This window comes from Eumetopias jubatus, unplaced genomic scaffold (genome assembly GCF_037043125.1).
Source record: "Eumetopias jubatus isolate StellerSeaLion01/CBP00866 unplaced genomic scaffold, mEumJub1_p1.0 scaffold_9, whole genome shotgun sequence".
NCBI lineage: Eukaryota > Metazoa > Chordata > Mammalia > Carnivora > Otariidae > Eumetopias > Eumetopias jubatus.
Window position 1 is genome coordinate 55,071,081 of NW_028274815.1, and position 19,949 is coordinate 55,091,029.

Consider the following 19,949-nt stretch of genomic DNA (forward strand, 5'->3'; position numbering starts at 1 on the left):
ATAAATGTTTAAAGTATTTAAAGTGCTTAAGTCATTCTTGACACATAATAAGTGCTATTATACTTCATATGTTTTTATACACTGATAAATACACTGGATTGATTCCCACTGAGTCAAAAAATATGTACTGGCTCCCTAAGACCTGCAAAATGATACAGGGGGTTCAAGGTGTTCTATTATTTGGCTACAAACTGTCTTTTAAAAGTTTTTTTTTTTTTTTTTTTTTACGTATGCTCTGCATACTCCATATTCTAGTCTTTTACCACAGCCTGAATTTGCCATGTATTTATTTTCCTACTTCTCCAGACTACTCACTAAGCCAAAAATGGCTCCATTTCTTCTTGGTTTCTGCCCCTCAGAAGCTGAACACCTATGTTTTTATTACTTACCTAAAGAGATTGACTACTACAGGTACATTAAAAGTTTCCTGTGTTGACTGTTTTCATTTAATATGATTGCGGGAAGCCAAATAATAGTTCTCCTCTCACAAATGTCCACATCCTAATCCCTGGAGCTAGTGAATGTTACCTTACATTGCAAAGATTTTGCAGATGAGATTAGGGTCTTCAGATGGGGAGATTATTTGGATTATTCACATGGCCCCAAGTGCAGTCACAAGTGTCATTATAAAACGAGAAAAAGGGAGATTTCACACAGAAGAGAAGAAGGCACTGTGACTGTGGAGGCAGAGATTGGAGTGACGTAGTCACAGATCAAGGACTACCAGCAACCACCAGAAATTGGAAGAGGCAAGGAGCAGATTCTCCCTTAGAGTCTCCAAAGGGAATGTGGCCCTGTCTACACCTTGATTTTAGCTCTGTAAGACTTATTTTGGACTCTGGCCTCCAGAAGTATAAAAGCATGAATTTATGTTGTTATTAGCCACTAGTTTGTGATAATTTGTTACAGCAGCCATAGGAAACTAAGACAGTGGTATTGTGGTCTACTATTTTATTTCCAGCATTTTTCTTCATTTATTTTTAAAGTCATATAGAGTAAAATTCACTGTTTTTGGTGTACAGGTCTTTGAGTTTTGACAAATTAATAGATTAATGTAATCACTACCACAGTCAATATATAGAATAGTTGAGGAAGAAGAACAAAGCTGGAGACATCATACTTTCTGATTTCAAACTATATTGCAAAGCTATAGTAATCAAAATAGTATGATACTATCATGAACACAGACACATAGAATAGAGAGCCCAGAAATAAACCCATGTGTATATGATCAATTAATTTATGATAAAGAAGCCACGAATGTATTGTAGAATGTGGAAGAATGAAACTAGAGCCTTATCTTACACCATACAAAATTCAACTAAATGGATTAAAGATTTGAGGGTAAAACCTGATATAAAACTTCTAGAAGAAAATGTAGGTGGTAGGCTTTTTGATATCAGTGTTGGCAGTGATTTTTTTTTTAAAGCAAAAATAAACAAGTGGGACTACATCAAACTAAAAAGCTTCTACACAACAAAGGAAACCATCAACAAAATTAAAAGGCAACCTATAGCATGGGAGAAAATATTTGCAAATTATACATCTGATAAGGGGTTAATATAAAAATATATAAAGAACTCATGTAACTAAACTTCAAAAAAACAAATAAAAACAAACAAAAAAACCCCCAAACAAAATATGATTAAAATATGTGCAGGGGTGATGCCTGGGTGGCTCAGTTGGTTAAATGACTACCTTCGGCTTGGGTCATGATCCTGGAGTCCCAGGATTGAGTCCTGCATCAGATTCCCTGCTCAGTGGGGAGTCTGCTTCTCCCTCTCGTGCTCTCTCTCTCTCAGATAAATAAATAATACTAATGAATCTTTTAAAAAAGTGCGCAGCGGAACTGAATGATCCTCATGTTATTGCATGTATCAATAGTTCGTTCCTTTTTATCACTGAATAGTATTCTATTTTATAGATATACCACGGTTTATCCATTCCTTGACTGAGGAACATTTGAATTGTTTCCAGTTGTTAGTAATTATGGGTAAAGTTGCTATAAAGATTCATAAACATAAAAAAAAGATTCAAAAACAGGTTTTTGTCAGAACACTGGTTTTTATTTTACTTGGGTAAATATCTATAAGTGGAATTGATGGGTTATATGGTAAACGTATGTTTAACTTTATAAGAAACTGCCAAACTGATTTCCAAGTGGTTGTACTATTTTGTACTCACACCGGCAATGTGTTAGAGTTCTACTTTACATCCTTTCTAGTACTTGGCATTGTCATTTAAAAACCTTTTTTAGGGGCATTTGGGTAGCTCATTCAGTTAAGCATCTGACTCTTGATTTCAGCTCAGGTCACGATCTCAGGGTTGTGAGATCAAGCCCTACATCAGGCTTAGCACTGGGTATGGGCTCTGCTTCAGATTCTCTCTCTCCCTCTCCCCCTCCTCCCTGCTCATGTGCTCTTTCTCTTTCTCTCTCTGTCTCTCAAAAAATAAAATAAAAATAAAAATCTTTTTATATTTTATATTTTATTTTAGCCATTGTATCTCATGGTTTTTTGTTTGCATTTCCCTAATGACTAAGTATGCTAAGCATATTTTTCATGTGCTTGTTTTCCATCCATATGTTTTATTTCATGAGGTATCTGTTTAAATATTTTATACAGTTTTAATTGGGTTATTTTTTAATTTTGAGTTTTGAGAGTCCTTTATATATTATTGCACAAGACCTTTGTCAAGTACGTGACTTGTAAGTATTTTCTCCTAGTTGGTTGTTTTTCCATTCACTTAATGGTGTCTTTTGTAGGAACAAGTTGTAATTTGGATGAAGTCCAATTTATAATTTCTTTTTCTTTTCAGATCATGGTTTTGGTGTCAAGAACTGATTCCTTCATTCAAAGTCACAGAGATTTTCTCTCACATTTTCCTTCTAAAATTTTTGTAGTTAATATTTCACATTTAAATTTATTATCCATTGAGTTGTTTTTGGTATAAAGTGTGAGTTACATAATGAGGCTTTTTTTTTTTTTTTCCATTTAGATGCCCGTTTGTTCTAATTGTTGAAAAGACTATTCTTTCTCCATTGAGTGGTCTTTGTCAAAACTAATTTGGCCCTATTTGTGTGTGACTATATCTAGATTCTCTCTTCTGTTCTGTGAATCCATATGTCTGTCCTTTTGCCAATACTATGCTGTCTTGATTTCTGTAGGTTTATGGTAAGTAATGAAATCAAATTTTATTTGATTATTCTTCCACCTTTGTTCTTCTTTTTCCAAAGTGTTTTGACTATCCTAGCTCCTGTGCCTTTCCACATATATTTTAGTATTAGCTTGTTGGTATCTACAGAAAAGCCTGGTAGTTTTGACTTGGATTTCATTGAAGTCTATAGGTCAATTTGGGAAGAGTTGACATTTTAACAGTATTAAGTCTTCCCCAACTTGTTTCTTTAACCTCCACAAATAAGTCAGCATATAAATTTATTTTTGTAGTCACTGGTTGTTTAGATATTTCAATGTTTCTCTAATTTCTTTGTTCATCATTACCTCCTACAAACTGTGCTGTGCTTCTCCATTCAGTTTCCTTGCTTCTGAAGTACCTTCTTCATTGTGACTGTTTGCAAGTAAAATGGGTAATTTTGGGAGTGGCAAATTCTTTTAGTATTTGTGTGAGATATTTTTATTTCATTCCCATTCTTACATAATAAATTAGCTAGGTATAGAACTGTAATTTTTCCCCTATGCATTGAAATACCACTTCAAAGTCATCCATTCTCTTATACTGTTTGTAAAAATGTTATTAGTCTGATAGTTTTTTCTGTCTTTTTTTCTCTTTATTTTGGTGTTCTGCACTGTCATTATGACACGTTTAGACATAATTAAAAATTTCTTTTCTCCTGCTTAGTATTCATGATTCAGGAATTTGTGGATTCATGTCTTTAATCAATTCTGGGAAACACTTGGTCATTATCTCTTCAGGAATGCCTCACTTTCTTTCTCCAAATTACTCCAGAAGAGCGTGTGTGTGCGCATATACACACATGCACTTGTAGTCTTCTCATATTTTCCATTTCTATACCGGATTTTCTGGGCAATTTCTTTAGACCTGTTCTTCAGTTTACTAATTCTTTTGTTATTTTGTCAGTTTTTAATCATATCTGTTGCTTTTAATTTTATTATAGTTTTCATTTCCAGAAGTATTATTTGGTTATTTTTAAAATCTAGTTGTTCATTTTTCTTGGTGTTTTGTTCTTATGGATTTTTATTCCTTCATTTTGTCTTTATCATTTTGCATTAATTTTTTGAAATATTTTTAGATAGCCGTATTGTATACATTTTGTCTAGGTTCTTTTCCTGTTGCATATGCTGTCTGCTGATTCTCAGTCATGTGGCTTTTTTGCAGATGAATTCTGCAATTGTTCTTTGGGAGGTAATAATTGGGAGAGCTTTACAGTTGTTGGGGTATCATCTCTATAGGATCATTTTTTATATAATTTTCTGGTCTTTGGACATGAAATTTGTATAGTGTAAAAGCCTGTGGTTTTGATTTCTCAGGGGAGTTGCCCCCCCAACATATCCTATGCTAGAGGATAGATTTTTTTTTTCTTTTCAATTATCCTTCCACCTATCGTTCCTCCCTGTAGTCCCACAGCACTGAGTCAGCTCCCCATGGTGAATGGTCTTTGTTTATGGAACTAGGCATTTTCCTTTATTTTCTTATAAGCTCAAGTATTTATTTCAAACATTCTGTTGTTAAATGCTTATATCTTGTTAATTCTTGAGAAAGGTAAATATCACTGTTAGCAGGGTCTGCCTCCTTGCTATAAAAAATCCTGCAGATTATCCACTACTTGTCTACCCTACTTCACCACTTCTTCAACCTGAGTCCCACTTCTTATGGATTTTCTTTCTTCCATAATACCTAGTATAGTATTTATGTGTAGTAGGTGCCAAAAATTGCTTGTGGAAGGAATGCATAAAAGTGAAGTGTGTGTTTCAGGATTCTCTGGTAGAATGGAGAGTAAGTTATTTCTAGAAATGTGGTGAAAAATAGAAGAATAATTATATCACTTTGGCCAGATCAAATTCTTTTGGTCTCCCCAGATTCATTCTTCCTGCACTTTCTGCCCTATTCTGTGTCCTACGGAGACTAACCACTATGAATGAATCATCTAAGCTCCCTGGCTCTCTGACTTCCATTGGGGTTGGGTTAATGAGAAACACCAGTAGGACAAGGATAAACAAGAAAAGAATGGGTTAAAGTAGGGATTCTCAAACTTTAATATGCCTACAAATTACTTGGGAATCTTTATGAAATGAAAATTCTAAATCACTGGGTCTGAGGTGTAGTCCACAGTTCTGCATTTCTACCAAACTCCTGGGTGATTGCTGTTGATGTTCTGAGGATCACTCTGTAAGTGTCAGAGGTTAGATAGAGTATTTTTCCCTTCCTTGCATGTCTATATTCCAGCACTGGCTGTGTCTATCCCTCTTTGACAATGGTTCTCTACTTTAGCTATATACCTTAGAATTATCTATGAGGTTTTTGAAAACCTGATGCCCTGGCTATATCCCAGATATATTACATCAGAATCTTTGGGGGTGGGACCCAGGTGTCAATAATTCTTAAACCTCCAGTGTATATCCAGGGTTGAGAACAATGGATAGATCTTTGACTATAGGTTTTGTTGGTTGTCCTCCTTTCCATGGCTACAACTCTCCAAAAGCAATGATAACCCTGTTTCCCCCACTTCTTGCCCCCTCAGATCTATGAGTAGTAGTAGTTTCTGGTTGTTGCTAGTTCCAGAGTGTCTCAACCTCCTATTTAGGAGGTTAACCCGCATCTCTTGAAACAGTCCCTTTAATGAATTACAGTAGCCACCTCTTATCCATGGTTTTGCTTTCTGTGGTTTCAGTTACCCATGGTCAACTGCGGTCTGGAAGCAAATGATGATCCTTCTTCTGACATGTTGCCAGAAGATCAGTAGTAGCCTAATACTAGGTCATATTGCTTATGTCATTCACCTCACTTCATCCCATTAGGTAGGCATTTTATTGTCTCATATCATCACAAGAAAAAGGGTGAGGATAGTAAAATAATATTTTGAGAGAGAAAGACAACATTCACATGCTTTTATTATAGCATATTGTTGTAATTGTTCTATTTTTTTTTTTTTTTACTGGTTATTGTTGTTAAACTCTTTTATTTTAGATTTTATTTATTTGTCAGAGAGAGAGACAGAGGGAGCACAAGCAAGAGGAGTGGCAGGCACAGGGAGAAGCAGGCTCCTGGCTGAGCAAGGAGCCCAATGCTGGACTTGATCCCAGGACCCTGGGATCATGACCTGAGCCGAAGGCAGAAACTTAACCAACTGAGTCACCCAGGTGTCCCTGTTGTTAAACTCTTATTGTACCTAATATGTAAATTAAATTTTATCATAGTATATAGTGGGTTTGGTACTATCCTTGGTTTCAGGCATCCACTGGAGGCCTTGGAACATGTCTCAAGCATATGGGGACAGAAGACCATTCTGTCATTAAACTCCCAGCTCTTTCCTGCCAAAATTCTTGTTGATATTTTAAGATAAGAAATTCAATTTTTATTTTGTAGGTAATTGAGAAACCAATGTAATCTTAGGAAGAATGTCAAGTTCAGAATTGTGCATTAGTTATTGCTTTCAAATGAAATTTTTCATTTCACATACTTTAAATTTGGGAGCATTGAATTTTACTTTAAGGTGCCAAGCTCAAACATTTTTTATATGTAACAGTTCTGCTAAAAGTATGACTTAAACCCACACTGACTTTTTGAAATTAGAGAAAAGGAGTAATACAACATTAATTCAGTTTCCTTTTTAAAAAAAGATTTTATTCATTTATTTGAGAGAGAGAAGGGGGAGGGGCAGAGGGAGAAAGAGTGAGAGAGAGAGAGAGAAACAGGCTCCCCTTTGAGCATGGAGCCCTGATTTGGGGCTCAATCTCACAACCCTGGGATCATGACCTGAGCTGAGATTAAGAGTTGGACGCTTAACTGACTGAGCCACCCAGATGCCCTACATTAATTCAGTTTCTAATTATTATTGTTCTTTAGCTGTGATGTAGCCATAACTTAATCTGTAGGTCAGATTGATTGATTTCTTCCTCATTAGGATTTTCTCGAACTTGCACCCTTACTGAAAAACTGAGTCAGGTCACCATGCTATTGGTCTCTTGGTTTTCCTCGGAAGGTACTGGCAATTCCATTGCTTTGTGACTTACGGTATCATCACTTGAAATAGTGAGTTTGAATTTATTTTTTTTCCTTCTTGAGTACTCCCCATTTCCTTAAAGTTCACATTTCAAGAACTCCCTGGATATTCTGACTAAATTGCCATTTTAAGAGGCTCTCCATTTCAATTTCTCAATTCTCTACCAATAATCCTGCCTTTTAATCCTGGCAGAGGACTTTCCCTACAAAGACCTCGAAGCCATCATCATTCCACAGGAGAAAATTATTCTTTAATCTTCCCCTCAATTTCTTCTTGTAAATATTGAGCCTCTGGCACTCTACACAGAGCGTTGTTAGCCTTTTGTCTCTTCTTCCATATAAATGGGCTTTTGCAATCAGACTTGAGTATAATCTTGAATTGAACTCAAGTGAACAAGTGATTTCCTTCCTGATGTTGTATTACAACTCTGTAGTGGGGGAGCATAAAGGTTTATAATTTGTTTTCACTACTGAGAACAGGGTAAGGGTTTGCTGCTACTAATCCTACTTTAGGGCCATGGCCCTATTTTTAAATAGGTATAAAAAAACATCAACTTGAAAAAGTGGTTTTTTAATGAAGCAGTGTTTCATAGCTCCAGCTACAGATTTAGATGCTCTAGCTCAGCCCATTTGGGAATATTCTCTTCCTCACTACAATTTCTTTCTTCTCTTTTCATAAGACTGGAGAGAAGAGGGATGGTCAGAAGTTTGGCTAAAACATGATGACAAATAATCATGTTGCCTGGTGACTTCTCTTTCGTGTGATAGAATATATTGGTTTGAAAAAAAATTTAGGACATGTTTGACTGGGGCCTTCAGAAAGAGAGTTGTGTGTAAGACACACTTACCCAGGCCTTTTTGGAACCATTTATTCCTAAAGGGTCTGTTTGCTGCTATGTAGATGCAATCTGAAAGATTGAAAAATTAAAACCATCAGTGTGCACTGTGAAAGAAAATGAGCTTCTTGGCTTTAGTGGACTTTTAAATATGTGAATTTTTTTGTAAGCTAATTCAAATGTTAATAAAAAAGATAAGAGAATTGACCTGAACGTCTTTATTCTTTTAAACCAAATTCTGCACATTAGTTCAGAAATATTGAACCTTTAACCAATTATAAACACCCCTATTCTAATTATTTAGATTGAGGTACTTCTAAGGATTGCATCTAGGCATGTAGTTATTGAAATGAATGTTTTTGTAAGGTTTTTTTTTTTTTTATAATGTCTTCAGTTTTTTTCTTTTATAAAACTTAGAAAGGTTTCAGGTGTTTTGGGATGTTCTTGTAGCTATTTATGGGCAATAGATGAATTGATTAGTAACAAGCTAATGGATCACCTGGTTGCCTAGTATGCTTTTCATATTCTGTGGTTTAGGTACAGATTTCTAAGAGAATAGTGGACATATACTCACACGAACCATCTCTGCTAAAGGAAAGCCTCAAATGCAGCACAAATCCTAAACAACCATTCATACAAATTCACTGGTTTTGGAATGATGTTTGCTTTATTAATTACTTTTTCTAAAGATCAATATTAAAAGCAGTTTGCCAAGAAAAAGACTAGGGAACTATTTTAGAATAAAGGTGGGTAAGAGAAATGACAACCAAATGCAATGCATGATCCATGATATTTTGTGCCATGAAAACACTGTTGTGATACTCAAAAAACTCTGAATGAAATCTATAAATTAGATAATAATATTGTATTCATGTTAATTTTCTGATTCTGGTAGTTGTATATAGTTTTGTAAGAGGATGTCCTTCTTTATTAGGAATACACATAGTGTTTAGGGCTAAAGGAGGATCACATCTGTAACTTATTCTCAAAATGATTGAGAAAACATGTTTGCATGCCTACACACATCACATATATGTACGTGTAAGGCATACACATATGAGTGTATGCCCACACTTGTGTTTACATGCACACAAAATAGATAAAGTACATGTGGTAAAATACTAACATTTGGGGAATGTGGATGAAGTTTATACAGGACTTGTTTTTTTAATTAATTAATTAACTTTTTATACAGGAATTATTTGAGCCATTCTTGCCACTCTTTTCTCTGAGTCTGAAATTATGTCAAAATTAAAAATTAAAAGAAAAGAATAAAAACCACTTTGCATGTTTTTGACAAGGGAACAGTTGCTCAGAAGCAATAAGATAAGAAGAAAAAAACCCCCAATCGTTTATAGAAGATTGTAGGTCCTATTAAAAGTTAGTAAACACTATTAGCCTATGTATTTTCATATGGATATTCTTCAAAACCACCACTAAATTTTTATTCAGGAAATTATATTCAATGAATTAGAACAAATCCAACCAGAAAGTAGGAAGTAGTCATTTCTGTAACATTTCACCTTGTAGTTGTCAAATGCCTTCAGTGTATTAAATATGATGGCATACGTTTATTTTCATGAGCACTGATACTTTTCAGATGTTTATTGGCCTACCTACTTTTCTTCTTTTTGGTAGTGAAAACACTGGGTCCTGTTAATTTCAGAGTAAATAAGAAATACATAGTGATAGATACGTTTACTTCTTGTTAGATTTGCTAGTTCTTATGAAACATTAAATGTATTAAATGATTGGGAATAGTTCTACTTTCTATTCTATTTCACCAAATCTTTTCTTCAAACTTTTTTACCCCTTTGCCTCAGACACTTCTTACTCAGTATATATTTTCTCACAAGACTCTCCCTTCCTTATCCACAGACCCAAGTGTTCCAGGGCAGCCAACCTCATCCCTACTTCCAGGGGAGTAGCTTTCCTAATCTGATCATGGTGATCTCATTTCCCTTGCTAGTGACTGGGTTTAGGAATTAACATGTAGCTCATTTGTAGCCAAAGAAAAATGCTGATTAGGATTTAAGGGGCATTTAATTTACTCCTGAGAAAGAGAGATTTTGCTTCTTTACTGTGGAGTCTGGGTATGAAACCTGGAAGTGCAAAGCTGGTGAAAGATAGGGCTATGGAAAGACTGAACGACTCAAGGTGCTTGATGACACCTATGAGCTGCTGAATCAGTCAGCCCTGGAACTAAAATTGCCTGATGATTCTGAATCTGTGTTACTTGAAGGCAAATATATGCTAACCTATTATTATATATCCTGGAAGTTTTTTTACAATTATTTTTTTAATCCCATGATTTATTATTCACACAGAGAAGATCGATTATATTGAAACTACAACAAATAGTTTTCTCATGTGTTCCTCACAGCTAAGAAATCACTCTGGTCTATTCTTAAAATACCAGATATTTGGCTAGAACTATTGATTGTTTTCAGTTTGGTTACCTCAGCAGAATGACACACTATCCATTAAGAAGGGAAGTGTGAGGACAGAGGGCCACTCTGGCACACTGAGCACCTGGACTGACTGAGTACCCAGATGCCTCCAGACCAGGTGCGCCAAGGCCACAGGCTCCTCTCAGAGGTGCAGGAGGGGGAGTGGGAGGACGCATGCGTTATCTCGTGATGACCATCACTATTCTACAGAGCCCACATTATCACAGGAGCAGATCCTTTGTTTTATTTTCTCCACGTCCCATGCTTTTATTTGGTATTACCCACCTTAACTCCTTATTTACTGTGTGGTATGCTCCTGTGAGTTCAGGGAGAAGAAAACAAAAAACAAAAAGCAAACATATTTGGTTTTGCTGACAGTATCGAACAAAACGAGGGACTGAGTCTCCTCTTGCCCTCCCTCCTGTCTTCCTTCCTTTTCCTCTTCCTCCTCCTCCCTCTCCTTTTCCCTTTTCTTCTTTAATAAAACATCTATCTTGGTGCCTGAACTTAGTGAAACTGCTGAGTTAGTCAAGGCAGTAAATCGAACGGGTCCCTTTTACCTCTAGAAAATACGAAAGCATCCTTCTGCCATTGAGCTGGCCCCCTTGGCGGGATCAAGTGGTACTGTTAACAGGAAGGCAGGAAAGTACATGATCACTTCAGGGCTGTCATTACCAGAGGGTTTCACTGTGAACTACAGCATTCAGAGAAAGCAGGCAGGAGGGAAAAGGGGAGGCCACAGGAGCAGAAGGGAAGGAAATAAAAAGCAAGATTTCGTTTGTTTGTTCATGAGGCTGACCAGAATGGTGGTGATACTGATAGTAGAGGAATTCAACTCAAATGCAAAACATCATACTACTTTCATTTAAAAGGCCATTAAGACGGCCACCTTCTTCTTTTATCCACACTGTTTCTCTGTTGCTAAAGGTGAATTGTTCTGCAGTAAAATTAGGCTTTTAGGCTCAGCCACACCCATGGCTTCAGCTGATCAATCCTTGCGCATCTTAAACCTGTCAAGACAAGATCTAACCTCAAGGTGTACATTTTAGTACCAGAGAAATCCCAAAGAGATCAGTTCATTTTATTTTTTCTTGCTGCTTGTAGGAAAAAAAACACAGTTTAAGATTTTTTTTTTTCCTCTTTGGTATAAATTTTAAAATTTATTTAAATAAATCACTTATGTAATATCTCAAATTATAGCAATAAAATGGCCAAAGATATGAGAGTGCTTTAGATTTTTTAACTTAGTTCATAATACAGTTTCTAAGTGCTGTATCTAAGTAATGTTATCACCATCTTATAACAGGGAAATTTTGCTGAAGGCAAAGGAGAAAAGTTCAGCATCTTGGGTTTTGCTTCCTTCATTCCTTTATACCCAGGTTGCTTAGCGCAGACACTGAGCTCTTACCCGAGAGCAATTATAATCATTTTTGTCTGTTTCTTCGAAGTCTGTTTTCTGTCTGGATTCTGTTGTGCAGCATATCGGATAAGCAGATCCCTAATGAGTTCAAAGTCAGCTAGTTAGTTCCTGGATGTGTAGCAGGCCCTGTTAATCCAGTTATGTGTAGCAGGTTACTCATTTTTCCTATGTTTACCCTCCTCCTGCCTGCACTAAGGTTTCTAATTTTATTGCAGAACAATTCACCTTTAGCAACAGAGAAATTAACTTTTTTTTTTTTTTTAAAGCAACAGTGGTAAGCAAGGTGTTGTAGGAAAAGCAGACAGTATGGAATAGCTATTATTATATGGAAGAGCTACTATTCCCTATAGGACCATCTGTTTTCCCCACAAAAAAATACAGTGCTTCCCTGAGTTATTTTTTAAAGGGCTTAAGCAGTCATTCAGATAATCAGACTTCATTGCTGTGAAATTTCATCAAAGTATACTCAATCCTTGAACTCATAATCTGGGTCCATTTTGCCAATCAGATAAAACTTCCTAGGCTTTTTCCTAGAGGCATGAGGGTTAACTTGATCTTATCGCATTGCAAAAGATTTTGTGCTACAAACCATTTTTCATAAAAGCTATTTGTTGTGTTAGAACTCCAGACAGGCTCCTTGTTAGAATACATTTGGTGGTGGTGGTGGTGGGGGGGGGGGGGTGACTTGCTGTGCCTTGTCACTTAGGGTGAAATGAAAATTCTTAGAAATTCTTACAAGTTACCAGCAGAAGAAATGAAGAGACCAAAATGATACAGGGGAAATTAGCATCTTAGTAAATAAAAATGTTATTTTTCTTGAACAGATCAACAATTATTTAAAAGGAAAAAAGGAAAAAAGAAAACAGCCCTAAGGAAATCCCTGATTTGGAAGCACTGAATTCATTTGTCTTATGATTGTCCCTTTCCTTTCCTTTCCTTTCCTTTCCTTTCCTTTCCTTTCCTTTCCTTTCCTTTCCTTTCCTGTCCTTTCCTTTCCTTTCCTTTCCTTTCCTTTCCTTTCCTTTCCTTTCCTTTCCTTTCCTTTCCTTTCCTTTCTTTTCCTCTCCTCTCCTCTCCTCTCCTCCCCTCCCCTCCCCTCCCCTCCCCTCCCCTCCCCTTCCCTTTCCTTTCCACATAGAGGTTGAAACCACCTAACTCCTTTCTTTTTTCTATGAAAGGTCAGCCACCCAAGGCATGCCCACTCACATCCACTCCAGCACAAACGGTCTTTGCATCAAAAAAGCACTAGGTGGTGCCCATTTTCTTTGCCGGTGAAAGAGCTCGATTTCCCCAAGGGAGTCACTCCAGGGAAGTTGATCAGCCCCCAGCCCCTCACAGTGCGGTCCCCTCTTCTGACAGATGACCAGGAGCGTGGCATCACGTTCAGTCATTTCCCTAAAGTATCCTGGGGCTTGCCAGTTTTAGGAGAGAGTTTTGGTTTTGGAAGTCAGTGGTTTTTTAAATGTGAAGGTAGGAGTGGAGGGTTAGTAGTGGCAAAAAGCTTTGAATAGTCCGTTTGAAAAGAAAAGATAAGAGGAATAAATGCTGTAACCCTGCCATCTGTGTCTCTAAAAAGTCATGGTTTACTATCTTTGTCAAGGCTTGCCTTCTGCCATATCATCCAGACAATGCATTTCACGTGCTAGTTTAATTGTTCCCATTTTTACCCATAATCAAGCTATAAAAATAATAAAAGAAAATAAAGGTTAATCTTAAATTTCAATTTGCCTCCTCGTGAAAACAATTCTTTGTCAAATGAAGTATGGTGAAACTGAAGATTTTGCATGCCTATGTTCACCCCTAAATTTACTGTTTGAAAAGGTGCCTTTATACCACTGGGTTTATTCCTTAAAAAAAAAAAAATCTTATTAGGCACACTTAACAGATTATTGCTTTGTGAGCAAGGAGAGCAAATAACTGGCTAAGAAGATGTTTTCTTCAGGATAATTTTATCCAGGCGATATGCCCATCAGATGTGTTTCAGAATTTAGGAGCATTTAGAAAATTTTTGTTCTTGTAAAGATCTGGTATCAGCAGTTGGGCATGATCATACTGTTGCCACAAAATGAAAAGAAGAAAGGAATATATGGACTATTTTTCTTTTAGTTGAAATAGGCAAAATGATTGTCAATCTATGACCTATTCTCTGAAATTTGGCTGAATAGGGTTAATTTGTTCGATGTATTTTTATGCTCTAAAGAGGGCAAGAAAATGGTTTTTTGAATGTTAAAGAGTAGACTCTGGCAGTAAAACCTGAACACTGTTTCCTAGTTGGTGAACTATATTCCAAAATAAAGGGAAAATAGAGATTGCTGGTAGTTTTAAGAAGTCAAACTAAGAAAAAAAGCCCTATTATGAAACTACAAGAATTATTTCTGGGCTCTAGCTGTCCTGTCATATGTCATGACATGTGGCAGGTTGACTGCTCATTAATTCTATTTATATCAGTATGCTAATCCACCCCACTGAGTACACATGTGTTAAAATATTCATAAATTATGTTTATTGCGAACAAATATACATTAAATGCCAAAAGAAGACCATTATTTAAAGACAAAACTAGTCAACAATCAAAGAAGCATAGCCTTTTTACTGTCAGTCCACTACATTATGTTTTATCAAATTCACATTAATTGCCTCTCCTTCCAGTGCCTCGTAGGAAATGTTTGTCTGTTGTTTTTAAACTGTACAAAAGAAATAGATTTCACTGAGAGCAATAAACTTGGGAAACAAAAGATGTTCTATTATTTGACCAATAATAATATCAACTGGAACAAGCCGTCTAAAGAGAAATGCCCTTCTGGCCTCCAAATTTTTAAAAAATATGTCGTTTGAATCCTAATACAGACTTGAATTGAATTTGAGGGTGTTTCATGAAATCGTAGACCAAATTAAATCAATCAGATAACTTTTTGATAAAAGGCTGTAAATAAAAATTAAGGGTTTATATATATTTTGGAAATAAACACATAAGGGATGGTTAAGAAAATCTAGAGCATTGGGAATTGAAACAAATAATTAAAATAAACTGGAGCACACTGTGTTTTAAAACTTATTACTTCCAAATGAAACAATCTTGAACTACTCTATTTTGAGTGATTTCAGGAAGTTGAAAAAGTTGAGGTGATGATTCTTTTTACAAGTTGCCTGTGCAGTTACAGACCACAGCTGAAAAGTTTGAATTCCTTGTCAAAATCCAAAGTGGTTTTAGTTAAAATATATTGCCTAACTTACCCAATTCATCATATTCTGAATTAAGGCCATGAAAACTTCTAGGATTATTAATTATTAGGACCACAGTTCAGGTATAACTAAAATAATGGTCATTTGAAAAAGTGAACCATGTCCTGGTCTAATCGTCTATTTGCAGCACTTCTTAGGAAACTTATAAATTTTGAAAACTTTAATTATACCTAAAGGGACACTTTTATTTCTAGAGAGAAATGACAAATGATGAGTAAAACAAAATAGGAAATTCAGATTTCGGTTCATTGTTATTGTACCCTTCTTTTACAGAGCAGGGGAGGGCACAACATGGACATGAAATACTTCTTGAATGTTGCCAGTACTTTGCTATAGGAGTGAAGCCATCACCCTCAGATTGCCTGCTCATTTCAGGTAAGATTTTCATTTCTTCTTCTTCTTTTTTAATTTTAGCTTTATTGAAGTATAACTGACAAATATAAGTGTAAGATACTTAAAGTGTATATCATGAGGATTTGATGTACATGTTTGTTGTAAAGGACTTCCCGCATCTACTTAATTAACACATTCACCCTTTCACTTATTCCTTCCTTTACTCATTCGTTCATTTATTTATTTTGTGAGAACATTTAAGTTCTACTTTCTCAGCAAATTTCAGTTATGCAATACAGTGTCAACAACTGTAGTCCCGATGTTTTACATTAGATTGTCAGACCTTATTCATCTTGTAGCTGAAAGTTTGTACCTTTTTACCGACCTCTCCCCATTTTCCCCTTCCTGCCGCCTGTGGCAAACACTTTTCATTCTCTGTTTCTATGAGTTTGAATTTATTTATTTTTTTTGTAGATTCCACATAAAGGGAAGATATTTTATATAGTGATACCTCACAGAATGTTTTACTTTTCACTTTCCGTTGGAAGAAAAATTTCTTATACATTGTTTAAAGAAATGTATAGATAGGGAATCTACCTATAGATAGGGAAACTATCAAAGGAAATAATTCAAAATATAAAAAGAGAGCCAGATGTATAAAATTATCTTTCTAATGTTATTTATAATAACAAACATCAGAAGATGTTTTAATATCTAACAATAGAAGCATGATTAGAAAAACTGTAACATTAATTTGGTGAAATATTATGCAGCCAATAAAAATTATGGGTACAGGGCGCCTAGGTGGCTCAGTCGGTTAAGCGTCTGTCTTCGGCTCCGGTCATGGTCCCAGGGTCCTGGGATCGAGCCCCACGTCGGGCTCCCTGCTCAGCGGGGAGTCTGCTTCTACTTCTCCCTCTCCCGCTCCCCCTGCTTGTGCCCTCTCTCGTGCGTGCTCTCTCTCTCTCAAATAAATAAATAAATCTTTAAAAAAATTATGGGTACATAGCAGTAGGGGAAATGTGTAGTAAAATATTAAGTGAAAAAATTTCAGTGTATAAGATTAAGGTATAAAATGATTATAATAATTTTAAGACATGCAAATAATGAAACGCTAAAAGAGGATGGACAAGAATGTGAATCATCATATTAAGGAATAAAACTGATTTTTTGGCCCCTTTTCAAACTTTTATTATGCTGTCTTACCAAGATAATTTAAAATGCATTTTAAAATTTCAAAGAAATTATTTGGGGGAAATCAGTAGTTAATTTACATTTTTTCCTTAGATGTCATAAATAATCACCACAGATTTTTGAGGAGAAAAATTAGACAACTTCCACTTCCAAAAATGCTAACTTTGAAACTGGTATCCCAGTGTGTGGTTTTCAGCAGTCAAACCTAATTTGCTTTTTATTGAATCACAGTGCACATATATTTTATTAGATAAGAATTCCTTTTTTTATTTTATTTTTTTATTTCCCTCCTTATTGTTTTCGACTCCAAACCACAGCATTTTCATCTATCAGTTCTCAAAAACCCTGGGCAGCCATTTCAGAAAAAAATAAAGCAAAATTAAAAAAAAAACAAAAAAACAAATCAAAACAACACAAAACCCTTTCATTAAGCTCTCTGCAAAGTTTGGGATATGCACTTTCATGTGAATCTTGGCCTCTGTACAGCCCTGCTGCACCATCATTTTCATCTGAGATTTGAACATATTGGAAGAACTATAGCCTTCCTTTCTTTTATCCTGTCATTTTCCCCCCTGGAAGTGACGGGCATATGGCAGGCACCCTCCCTGGATTCTCAAACAACAGGAGGGACCTGATTTCAATTCCTACATCCTGTCATCAGTGACTCTTGGGATATTTTGTTCTTGCAAGGCTAAAGATGTGATTCGGATTTGCCATACGGACAGAGCTTAATGCGATGCCATTTTTACCACTGGAGCCCTCAATCAGTTAATTAAACATGATATAAATCACCGCATGTATTTGTAAAGTAAGATTAATATGGCAAAGTCAAAGTAAATGAGGAATCCCCCCCATCCTAGGAGTGTGAATCACAGATAGGAAGATTACACTTTCAGAAACTCAATACTTTTGAGCAGGCATTGTTGGTTTAATCCCTCAGACTGCTTTGTGCAACTTGAAACCTGGAGCTGTCATCTTTAGCCAGAATTTCAGCCATAACTTCCTCAGCTTTCACCCCACTATTGAAATCAGCATTCACAATGCTTAACAAAGATCAAACCTTTCAGTGGAACACAGTGCAGACTCTTAACCACCGGGGACACCAGAAACATGTTTAATAAATATTTCATTTTGTTTTAACATGAAGACTTCCCCAGTTTCCCATTTTTTGTCTTTCCTGGGGAGCTAAGGGCTACCCCCAAGTTGCACATTCCATCACTGTGGTCAGTTAGGTTTATAGCCTTAATAAAAGGATTTTCCCCTTTCACGTGCTAAGGAGCCTTGTTAAACCAGAGCAATTACAGAAACACAAGATAGGTGCTCTGCAAAGATCAAAGCTCACCTAAAGACAGCTCTGTAGGAATTTGGAGCTTTCTTTGAAAAGCACTCAGTTTACAAAGTATAGAGGTATTAAACCCCAGGAATTTTTTTTTTTTTAAAGCCTAGTTTCAAATAATGTTAAAAGTCTGACAGTAGTTAATATGGGACCTCCTTCAGCCACTCTGTGTATTATTCCTAATATCTATTCACAGCATATCTATAATAGCTCCAAAGGAACCATTATGCTCAGAAGACATACGCATATGATGGATCCTTAATACCAAATACATTACCTACTCAGTAGGTACATTTTAACCTCAATATCCTAGCTCAGGGGGAAGGGTGAGAAAATGGCCTGTAAATTTCTTTAGGAGGAATAAAAATGCAGCGTGCCTGGGCCTTACCTTGTGACTCACTCAGTGCGATCACTAGAGGCTGTACCAGGTGACAACAGCACTTGCCTTTGGGGCCACCACACAACTCACCTAACCGCAATGGGGTGTTGATGCACCAGTCTTAGGCATTATGTTTACCTCTCTAGATTGTTGTCATTCTTCCTGAAAACACACACACACACACACACACACACACACACATCATGCTTGAAGGTTCCATTTCTGAATAACATTGATAAATCCTGAGTGGTTTAAACTCAGCCGTGTGGCTGTGGGAGCTTTCAGGTGACAAAGAGTTTGAGGATTTCTTTCTGGATTCAGCTCTCTGCAAGCCAAATGATTTCTATTGTGTTCAGCATCTTAATACAACAGAGTGGTATAAATGAGCTCAGCCTGGGATTCTGAATTCTCTGTTTCAGTTTAGGAAAATAAGTTATTTAAGAAGCAGTTATTGCCAGAAACACTTTGATATCAATTTAGAGAACACTGGCATTTTTGATGTCCAGTAGTCTTGGCTTTGAAAAATGCAGAGATAAATGCAAAACCCTCATTTTACATCAGCATATCTATTTTTAAGAAAACATTTTAATGGTGGTAAAAATAGGAGCAGGTATTTATTGACTACTTGTTACATGCCAAGCAGGTTACATGGGATATCTTATTTAATCTTTATGACAATCCTGTGAGGTAGGTTCTATTACTATATTTACTTTATAGGCGAGGAAACTGTGGAAGGGCTGAGTAATTTGCCAAAGATCACACAGTTGGTAAGTTGTGATTCTAATAAAGGTATATATATCTGGAAGCCAAGCTTTCACAGCCTGTGACTCTCTGATTTGAAGTTTATTTTGTGCTGTGACCTAAAGTTTGTATTTTATAGTTTCTTTTTATTTAATAGTAACTTTTAGGAGTTGAAATTAAAGTTAACAGCATTGTTGTTGTTGTTTTTCTTTTTTTTCCCAGAGATTGACTTTCTTGTTTTTAATTTTGGTGTTAAACAGTACTTAAACTTTAAGTTTGGTGTTTCTCATAATTTATTTTGGGAAATGGCATACACCAAAAATAAACTGAGAGAGTTTTATGATAGTAAGCAATTTTTTTTTTGCCTTAGAATCACCATTCCCTAATTCACCTGAGAAAATAACATTGAAAGAAGAAATATTCAGTTATCTTGTTTGTCTTTCCTTTTTATTTATTTATTTAGCCTTTTCTTTGACTAGCTCAAGATTCTGATATTTTATCAAATGATGAAGAAGATTGTTCCAGAGTTTTGGAAGTATTACGTTTCAATGTTAGTCAGATAGGCCTGACTTAAAGTCTTAGAATCACCAATATTTGGGTCTATAATCTTGGGTACCTAGTTAAAGTCTATTAAGGTCAACAGATTATCATTGGCAAATGAGAAAAATAAGGCCAGTTGTACACTTTTATTATGAGAACTGTGAAAATAAAATAACACATACATAAAACACCTAGCACAGGTCTGACCTATGATGGTTCAAGAAATGTTACTTTCCTCTCTCCCCTTGATTGTATTTATAATAGATCTGGTTGAAAA

The 19,949-nt window shown here is 35.9% G+C and overlaps 1 long non-coding RNA gene across 1 annotated transcript in view; it reads left to right on the plus strand.

The window, feature by feature from the left end:
- The window catches only part of LOC148163537 (uncharacterized), a 129,350-nt gene extending 113,831 nt beyond the window's left edge, over nt 1–15,519 (plus strand). Inside the window, exon 5 of the long non-coding RNA XR_015768868.1 lies at nt 15,423–15,519. This is a non-coding gene — a long non-coding RNA (uncharacterized LOC148163537). The remainder of the gene's footprint in view (nt 1–15,422) is intronic.
- The last annotated feature ends 4,430 nt before the right edge of the window (nt 15,520–19,949 follow it).